Source organism: Panthera onca, chromosome B1 (assembly GCF_046562875.1).
Source record: "Panthera onca isolate mPanOnc1 chromosome B1, mPanOnc1 haplotype 2, whole genome shotgun sequence".
In the NCBI taxonomy this organism is placed as follows: domain Eukaryota; kingdom Metazoa; phylum Chordata; class Mammalia; order Carnivora; family Felidae; genus Panthera; species Panthera onca.
In genome coordinates, this window is record NC_138342.1 from 48019408 (window position 1) to 48027494 (window position 8087).

Below are 8087 nucleotides of genomic sequence, written 5' to 3' on the forward strand. Positions count from 1 at the left end.
TGAACCTTTTTAATGAGGATGGAAACTCCGTTTAATATTTGTAATTGAACCATTAAAACTTCAACATAAATCAGGGCACCTGAGTGGCTCAGTTGGTTGAGCGTCTGACTTCAGCTCAGGTCATGATCCAGAGGTTGGTGAGTTTGAGCCTGGCATTGGGCTCTATGCTGACAGCTCAGAGCCTGAAGCCTGCTTTAGATTTTATTTCTCCCTCTCTCTCTGTCCCTTCCCCACTCATGTTCTGTTTCTCTCTCTCAAAAATAAACAAACATAAAAAATGAAAAAAAATTCAACATAAATCTAACATACAATCTACAAATATGAATATTTTAAAACAAAATATATTAATTACACAATCTGGAATCTGGTATTCTTTACACTTGCAACATAATTGATTTCTATGCAGCTAATATGTATTGGAATTGATTGTTATTTGTTAACTGAGAAAAAAAAATCTATACCTGTGTCCATAGATGCAATATTTATAAAAACACTGTTTTGATTTTCAAAAAACATATCTTACTTTTGAGAATTTTTAACTGCAAACTGTTGGAATGTATATCTATGTTAATCTGGGCTTCATCTTTCCTATGGATAGATTGCAAAGGGAATTGGTTCAATTTCATTAATAAAATTTGGTCAAGATCATGTTCAGAGGCATACATTTCACCTTTGAATCACTTAAGGTAATCTATTTTATCTAAGAGTGAAACTAAGTTACGTCAAAGGCCCCATACAATTTTTCTGGTGGTGACACCTCCTCTCTATGCTAATCCTCACTCCTGCTAATCCTTCAAGTTTCCAAATCATTCCGGATCCTCTGTAAATCCCTAATGTGTTCCTTTAATTATATACTCTGTCTGTCAGCACACCTTAATGTTTAGAAACAGATATTTTGAGTTTGAATCTTGACTCAACGCCTATTGTATGTGACTTAAAAAAAATCTTTTTTGATATTTATTTATTTTTGAAGGCGAGAGAGACAGAGCATGAGCAGGGGAGGGGCAGAGAGCCAGTGAGACACAGAACCCGAAGCAGGCTTCAGGCTCTGAGCTGTCAGCACAGAGTCCAATGCTCAACACGGGGCTGGAACTCACAAACTGTGAGATCATGATTTGAGCCAAAGTCAGACGCTTAATGGACTGAGCCTTTAAGCAAGAGGCTAAGGTCTCAGGATTTAGTGTGTCAATACACGTAGCCCTTGGAAAGTATGTGGCACAAGGATTCATGGACATATCTTCTATTATCATCATCACTGATAACTTCTGGCATTATGGACAACAAAGGGAGTTGTTCAGCCACAGGTGCCACCAAATCTACTGCCAGCACACTGTGCTCTCACAATACCCAGAGGGATCTTTTGCCAGGAAAGATGCCAGGTCCTGATGCTGTAAGCACTGACATGTGATCTGAGGTCCTGCCTGCTCTGGGCACCGTGTGCATCCCTGAAGTTGGCTGCTGATGCTGTGGCATTCATTGTTCCATGGAGACTTTAGTCAAATGGGTCATTCTTCTATTTGCTTTTTTTCCGGATCTTTTGCCTGGAACGAACATAGTGGCCCACTTTCCTTTATCCAAATCTTAATGTCCAGAATAGAGATTACAAACTAATAGCTCACAGACAGTATTTAGTGTTTATTAATATGTATTTAAGGGGTGCCTGGATGGCTCAGTTGGTTAAGCATCTGACTTTGCTCAGGTCATGATTTCAGGATTCATGAGTTCGAGCCCCACATTGGGCTCACAGCCTTGAGCCTGCTTTAGATTCTGTGTTTCCCTCTCTCTCTGCCCCTCCCCCATTCACACTCTGTCTTCTCTGTTTCTCAAAAATAAATAAACATTAAAAAAATATGCTTTGAATGCCTTTAGTTTGGCTTTTCTTTTCTTTTTTTTAATTGAAATATAATTGACACAATGTTGCATTAGTTTCAGATATACAACACAGTAATTCCATTTTTTTTAGTAATTCCATTTTTATTTTTATTTTTTTTAATTTTTTTATTTATTTTTTTAAAATTTTTTTAACGTTTATTTATTTTTGAGACAGAGAGAGACAGAGCATGAATGGGGGAGGGCCAGAGAGAGGGAGACACAGAATCTGAAACAGGCTCCAGGCTCTGAGCTGTCAGCACAGAGCCTGACGCGGGGCTCGAACTCACAGACTGTGAGATCATGACCTGAGCCGAAGTCGGACGCTTAACCGACTGAGCCACCCAGTTGCCCCAGTAATTCCATTTTTAATTGACTATAGACTTATTAATTATTACCTTGAAACCTAATACAGTTCCTTGTTTGGTTCCTGAAGGCATTTTTCTTGGGGTCTAGTCTCTTTCTTGTATTGTAGGGTAAAAGTATTTCCTCCAGGCTCTTTGTTACCACATCTGCATAAACTCTGGCAAGCTACCTCATTAGTTCTATAGATGTTTAAGAATTTAAGACTGGTGTGGTTTGGGACACCTGGGTGGCTCAGTCAGTTGGGCGTCTGACGTCAGCTCAGGTCATGATCTCATGGTTTGTGGGTTTGAGCCCCGCATCAGGCTCTGTACTGACAGTTCAAGCCTGGAGCCTGCCTGGGATCCTGTGTCTCCCTCTCTACCTACTCCTCCCCCACTCACACACTGTCTATCTGTGTCTCTCTCTCAAAAAAAAATAAATGTTAAAGATTGGTATGGTCTGGGGTTTGATATAGAAGTTTTACTACAAACATAACGTGACAAAATAAGATCTTGACAATTTTATAAAGTGTTCTCCATCCTGGCTTAAAAAAAAACACTCAAAAGTCCTTATAGATAAGTTTTAATTAAAAGGATAAATTAATATTATAAACATGCTTACCATATGTTCTTACACAGATATTTATATTAACATTTTAGAGAGTTTTGTCATGCATTTATTCTTTTTAATAATCAAATTTATAGATGGAATCTAATCTAACTGAACTACTTTAAGGTATAATAAAAGATATGCTGAAAATAATGAATTTGAATAAACTGTTTTTGAAACCTAACTTGTATTAAAAGTTAACATTATATAACAGGTCTTAAAATTTTTGAAAATCTGTATTAACAAAACCCAAAGTTATTCTGGGCCTAATGTGAATTTCTTCTTTTAATAGAAGTTTTACGTGGCTGGCTTTTTAATTCTATATCTGTATAACACTACAAAGCGATCACCACAAGCCCAGTTTTTATCCATCACCATATGGTTGACCCCTTTCATCCATTCTGCCCATCCCCAATCTCTTTCCCTTCAGATAACCAATAGTCTGTTCTCTATATCCTTGAGTTTTCTTTGTTTTATTTTGTTTGTTATTTTAGATTCCACATAGATAAATTTTAATTATCAAAACTACCTTCACTTTTCAGAAATCGGACTGAAAACAAAACTGTTAAAAGTGCTACAAACACACAGGGCTATATAAATTGTGGCAGTTGAACAAAGATTGAGTTATGGAAGCATTGCCCTGATGGTGACTGAAGCCAACAAAGAAAGAAGGGAACTCTCAATCAAGACACTCAAACTTAGGCTATGGGTCCATCTACAATCCAATATCCATCCATCTAACAAGTCACTCTGATCCAACCTGATTGTTCTTCTTCAGAAGTCCCTAAAAAGCTCTTTGATTTCCTTTTCTCTACCACCTGTGTTAGAGACAAGTGACTATCTCAATCTATAGGCTTCTTTTCTTCCTTTATAAATGAACCCTCTATTTTTTAGTGAGAAATCTGACAATCCAGAATTCAGACTACATTTTCCAGCCTCTCTTTAAAATGTCTGTGACTCATAGATCCAAATTCTGGCCAATGGTATGGAGGTAACATGAAGTATCAGTTACCAAATGAGAATCAGTCCTCTTATTCTGTATCAAATGGTGGTAATACTTTTAAGAATGCAGGTAATGGTGAAACCCAGATGAAACTTGAAGCAATCAGGATTACCAAAACCATTCTCCAGGTCTTGGCTTTTCACGTTAGGATGCTGCCAGGCCCATTTTAACAGAGGAGGTCCCTAAGTGATGTGTGTTTCTCAAAAAGAAGCTATTTTGGCCTTGAAATATCTTCAATTTATACTCCAACAGTTACATAGTTTAGGTGATATTTGTTTTAATGGAGCTATGCCTAAAAGATTTCATAGATTCATAGATTCCAGGTGTGTTAACCAGAAATGATTGTAAATACATTGTCTATATCCTGCTAAAAGTATCTTAGAGATAAGTATTCTCCAGCTAGTAAATGTCATTAGTGAGTTTGTCAAGGTATTAGCATGGTCACAAAAGGATTTGGTTTGCTTCTTACCTTTTACTGATTAGATTATATAAATCAAAAATCCATGTGTGGCTCCCAGGATTCCTTCCTATAATGTTATACCAAACCATTTCCACCAACTCAACTGCATTTAGCATTGACCAACATGGAGTCCAGATGGTCAAACAACCAGGAGTTGGCGCTTTTGATAAAGAATTTATATGCCCCTACTGATGAAGCCAGTTTTAGTTAAATGTAAGACTCTTGTCTCATGTAGCTTTCTGAATCCATTTCCACAACAGTCGCAGGATTTACACTGACATAAATTAATATGATTTTATAATTATTTTGCTATGTAGGTCTTTTTCTTTTGAGTTAAAATTGCATACAATTCTCTGTGCAAGCTAGATTTAATATAGTTATAAATCTAGAGGTAATTACGGATGGATGAGAGAATGGGGCATGAAGACATTGACAATGTAAATAATGCAAATGATGTCATTACAAGGTTTTTCAGGGCATGAATTACTTCAGTGCACTTGTAAGGGGACAGTCTCTGCTGTCAGAAAAAGTTCACGGAGTTTAGAATTTTGGGATATACAAGGGCACCTGGGTGGCTCCGTCGGTTAAGTGTCCAACAGTTGGTTTTGGCTCAGGTCATGATCTTGCAGTTCATCAGTTCAAGCCCTGCATTGGGCTCCAGGCTGACAGAGCAGAGCCTGCTTGGGACTCTCTCTCTCTCTGCCCTGCTCTACTCGTTCTCTCTCTCTCTCTCTCAAAATAAATAAATTAATTAAAAAAAGAATTTGGGGATATACAAATTTATTTGAATTCACAAACATGTCTCCTTTACATTATTGGGATCTCTCTGTGTACCTATCAATACATCAACTTTCATAAAAAAGACTTGCTAGGGCTGCTGCTTTAAAAGATCCTGCACTGGTGGCTTGTAACAGCGGTACCATAACCCAGAATGGCAATGCTGTCACCAAATATCTATGCTTGTTTTACCGGGTTTTCATTCTCTGATGGTGATAGTTTCTTTGCAGTCTTAAACCCCAATCATGTTAGATAACCACTCCTGATTCCCATTTTCTTTAAAGATTGTTTTGTTGCCTTTTTTTCCTTTTTAGTAACAATTACTAAACACAAAAAGTTATAACTTCCAATTATTTCCAATGACTTTAAATAGACTTGGGTTTATTAAGAGAGAATTAGAGGATGAAACTAACACACTGAAACCTGAATTTCTAGGCAATACTCCCTAAATTAAACCATAGACCCAGAAACCAGTGTACATGCCACTTCTGCCCCTTTAGAGGGGACTGACTAGACGTTGCCACCAAAGCTGTTACCTCCAGGACCATGACACCTCTGTAAGAACTCTCATTAGTAAACATGTTTGCTCCCTGCCACTCTTGTGACAAGTAACTCCACTCAAAAGTAAACTCACTTAAGAAATTTTCTTATCTCCTGTGGCTAAAGGTTGCTCAATCTAATTTGTAAAACCTAAATCATATCCAAAACTCTAATGTTAATGAAATTTGAAAAGTAATATCTTTGTCTCATTTCTTTATACACTGACAACAAATTTAGGTTGGTATTGAGCAAGACAAGCTACTGTATTACATTATGATGGACTTTCTAATGGAAGTCAACCATCAAAACAGAATGTTAATGTATATATGTTAAAATAATAGATTAAACAAAGTTAATATGTTCTTTACTGTGGACATTTTAAGAGCCTTTTATATGTAAAATTCCTCCAAAGGGATACAATAAGAAGCACTTTAAGGCTTAACCATGAGAATATTCTTATAACACATCTATCAGAAACTAATGGGATATTGGTATTTAGTGCAATAGAGTTTTGAAAACAAGCAGCCTAGCAGCTGTCTTTTAAAACAACCACTTAAGGGGCGCCTGGGTGGCGCAGTCGGTTAAGCGTCCGACTTCAGCCAGGTCACGATCTCGCGGTCCGTGAGTTCGAGCCCCGCGTCAGGCTCTGGGCTGATGGCTCGGAGCCTGGAGCCTGTTTCCGATTCTGTGTCTCCCTCTCTCTCTGCCCCTCCCCCGTTCATGCTCTGTCTCTCTCTGTCCCAAAAATAAATAAAAAACGTTGAAAAAAAAATAAATAAAACAACCACTTAAGTTCAGTTAATCATCTCCACCCACCCCCTGACCCACACAAAAAAATTATCAAAAGGAATGAAGCTAAAGAGAAATGTATACGCATGCATGTGTACACAGTGATATCGTGTGTGTGTGTGTGTGTGTGTGTGTGCGCGCGCGCGTGTGAAAACAAATACATGGAAAATTGAAGTAGATCACATAAGAATTAACTATAAATAAACTCAAAAATATAATAGCAAAGGGGTGCCTGGGTGGCTCAGTCGGCTAAGCATCCAACTCTTGATTTCTGCTCAGGTTGTGATCTCATGGCTTTTACGATATCAGCAAGTGTGAGATATCAGCCCCCACATTGGGGTGTGCACTGATAATGAGGAGCCTGCTTGGGATTATCTCTCCCTCTCTCTCTGCCCCTTCCCATCTCATGCTTTGAATCTCTCTATCTCTCAAAATAAATAAATAAAATAATAAAAAATAATAGGAAAATGGACACCATATGACTCTCAGTCAAGGCTCTGGAATATAGAGAAAAACAACCATAAAAAGACTAAATCAATCAAGGGGAAGTTGATACATCTGAAGAAGCAGAACTGGAGGGGACTCACTGTAGTATTTCTTTTAGTGACTCTTGAGTAACAGGTAAAAACAAAATCAACAAAATAAATGTATTAAGCTCACTCTGGTGTTATAAATGATCAGAATGTGTTCTTTCAAAAGAGCACATTTTTTGAATATTGTCAAAAAATTCTGAAAATCCAGGCACCTGAGTGGCTTACTTGGTTAAGTGTCTGACTTTGGCTCAGGTCATGATCTCATGGTTTGTGGGTCTGAGCCCCATGTCAAGCTCTGTGCTGACGAGGTGGAGCCTGCTTGGAATTCTCTCTCACTCTCTCTCTCTCTCTCTCTCTCTGGCCCCCACCAACCCACATTTTCTCTTTCTCTCAAAATAAATAAATAAATTTTTAGAAGTCTGAAACTCTACACATACCATATAACATTTTAGAACCTTAATAATTAAGAAATACAAGGCTTTCACTAAAAATGAAAAATTTAGGAGCTTTGTTTTAAAGGAAAAAAAAATAGTTTCCTTCATAAACAACAGAACAATAAATACCAGAACATATGGAATCTATATCTATACTTGTAAGAAAAAAATATTCTCCAGGAATTTTTAATATGGCCAAATATTTTTCATTTTTAATGCAAATGAAAGTTATTCACAAAGAAGCAATTGCTCATAAAATGTATGCAACATATAATTTCTTAAAACTATTATTTGTGGAGCTCCTAGGTGGCACAGTCAGTTACGTGTCTGACTTTGGCTCTGGTCATGATCTCAGGGTTCATGAGTTCAAGCCCCTTGTCAGGCTCTGCGCTGACAGCTCAGAGCCTGGAGTGTGCCTCAGATTTTGTGTCTACCTCTCTCTGCCCCTCCCCCACTCACACTCTGTCTCTCTCTCACTCTCAAAAATAAACATTTAAAAAATTTGTGAAAAACACTAATTACTATTGTACTCAAGTTAATTATAAAGTTAATAGGTCATAAGGCATCATCAAGTAGGAAGGAAATCACAGTGCATATATGTTAACAGGATGCTCTTTCACTTAAATTGTCATATGACATGAAATCTAAATGACAAGGAGCCAGCCATTCAAGGATCTGAGAAATGTAGAGTGGGAAGCCTTAGTTCATGAGCATTATGAAAATGATAT